Here is a 2664-nt window from a genome sequence, read left to right on the forward strand (position 1 = left end):
ACACACACACACACATGCATACATTTATGTATACACACATATATGGATATCATAAAGTAAATATAATTTTAAAGCCTTAATTTACCTTTAACTGTAAGTCAAAGAATCCAGGAAAAAATAGAAATTCCTAACTCATTGTTTCTACTAATTCCTAAATTGTGGAAATTACAATCATTTGACAAAAATGGTGATAAATGCTTAAAAATCAATTCTGCTAAAGTTCTGACATTATTTTAAACATAATTATAAATTTATTATAAATAAATGTATATACTTTATTTTTTCTTGAAAACTAAATGAATTATCATTGTTTTACATGGTATATTTATTCATCATTGTATCTGAACCTAAATCTTCACTAATTAATTCAAATATTTGAAAGTCTATTATATATAAAGAAACTGTTCTCAATGTATGCATCAGCACACTGCTTGAAATGGAATATGTGTTCAATATTTGTTTGTTTGAATAAGAAAGAACTAGGATAAGTGTGTGAAAGCTACAGAAAGATAGATTTATGTGTATCATGCAAGGAAATAGGCCTGTCTACAAATGAGATAGATGATCCTCCAGGGCACAGAGTACATGTTGGGAAGCTTTCAGTTACATGTCAATTCCTTTATCAATTATCAGATGTGTTGTTGTGTAGATGACATTAAAGGTTTCCTGCATTACTGAGAAGTTTTAAACACATACACATATACACATGTAGGTTAAATAATTTATCAAATTGCCAAAATTCATTATATCAATTTACTTTTTTCCTGGCATCCTTAAAAATCAATCAAAAGTATTTTGTCCTTTCATTTTTTAAAAAAAATAACATTTAGTTATTTGATTGCCATACTAGTTGAGGTGAATACCTACTGGGAAGTTGCAAGATCTTTTCATTATTTATTTATTTGGCATATTTCAGGATTGTTAGATGCAGGTTATATGGCTATTTTAATAACCAATTCAACACTTTTTTCTGGGATGATTCTCAAACAATAGAACTATCATAAAATGATATATTCCAGATGACAATGAATTCTTGCAAAGATTTAAGATACACAACTCTGCAATTTATTTTGCATTTTTCAAGTGGAAATCTAAAGTAAATTTATTATTTTGGTGCCCTGAAACTCTTAAGATAGAAATAAGCTCAAAGAGAAAATATCTCATATTTGGTAGTGGCTAAATAATTGATTGATTTTTTTCATTCATCCACTCACCTCTTCAAGCATCTCCTGTTCTCTTTATAATCTGCTCTGTTCCAGTACACGTCACCCATGGAGACAATTATGATTAAGCTCTACTTCAACAAGATCACAATATTGAGAGGAAGCTGTAGGCTATTTCTTTTCTGTTCTGGCTGCACTCAGAGATCAGTAGGCTTTTCCTTTAAGCATTAACTGGCTTTCCTGGTCACTATATATGTAGATCTCAGCCTTCAGAATCAATGACAAAGAGTTCTTATTTCATGATTTTCTAAGTATCTCTTGAAATAACCAAACTATCATAAAACATAATTCTGATGTTTTAGATGCCCAAGATACTCTGTGTTATTAGCTAGGCATGTGTGTATAATAGCTTTTCTGTATCTGTAGTGAGATATTCTAAACCAGTCAATCTATTTCACTCTTTAGACTTTAATTTTATCATCTATCATCTACCTACCATCCACCTCTCTACAAAATGCATATCAACACTTATGTTTTTCACATATTTAAATATTTTAAGTACACTTAACTTTTTGTGGAGGTGGGAAAACCTGTGGATAACCTTAGTCATAAACAAAGAAATTTCAGTTTAGCCTTTAATTCATAGGGAATCTTCTAAAATCTTGAGATATATTTAATTTTGCATGTTTTCTTTAGTCCTAAAAATAACTTCTTGGTAAATTTAATATTATCACACATAAAATACATTGCTATTAATTAGTAATGTTTTAGGTGCATGAGGAATAAAATTCATCCATAATGGTTTAAGCAAATTAGGCATTTATTGACAGCCCTAGTGGTGCAACAGTTAAGCCCTAGGCTGCTAATCAAAACGGAGCGACTACCCAGTTGTTCCATGACAGGAAGACATAGCAATCTGCTTTCATAAAGATTACCACCAAGAAAACAACAACAACATAATGGGAAAATACAGGATAAAACTGTTTTGAAATAGGGTTAGATTTGTCTAACTGACATGATTTTTCCTCTCTTCTATGTGTTAACTTGAGCATGGAAATTGGTGATTAATCAAGACCTACTTCTAGAGCTGAGAGAGGATTCACTCGCAATTAATGTCATTTTGGAGGGGAGCAATATTGGATACTGGAAAGGAAAAGCTACATCTCTTTTATTTCTGTACCAACTTGGCAGCATTTTCTACATATTCCATCTAGTAAGTTAGTCACATAATAGGCCACATTAACAAAACAATAAATTAAACCCTAAAAATGGATGTGCACCACTATGAATCATCTTATATTTTGTTGTTAGAAGCCTTCAATCCATATATGGGTAGATTCCTAAGTTTATTATTTCCATTGTGCATCCTCTTTTACATCGGTCAGTCCTCTGAATCAGTTTGCATAATGAATTGATCCTAAAGAAAGTGAGAATATTCATTTAGGAAAGGGAACCAAAGGTAAACTTATTACTGGTTTTAATTCTAGAAAGAGCCACTAGC

At 31.0% G+C, this 2664-nt stretch overlaps 1 pseudogene; it reads right to left on the minus strand.

The window, feature by feature from the left end:
• The window catches only part of LOC103211890, a 102192-nt pseudogene extending 100966 nt beyond the window's left edge, over positions 1 to 1226 (minus strand).
• Positions 1227 to 2664: the final 1438 nt, after the last annotated feature.

The sequence above is a fragment of the Orycteropus afer genome, unplaced genomic scaffold, assembly GCF_000298275.1.
Source record: "Orycteropus afer afer isolate SDZICR_OR568_19922 unplaced genomic scaffold, OryAfe1.0 scaffold00811, whole genome shotgun sequence".
Lineage (NCBI taxonomy): Eukaryota > Metazoa > Chordata > Mammalia > Tubulidentata > Orycteropodidae > Orycteropus > Orycteropus afer.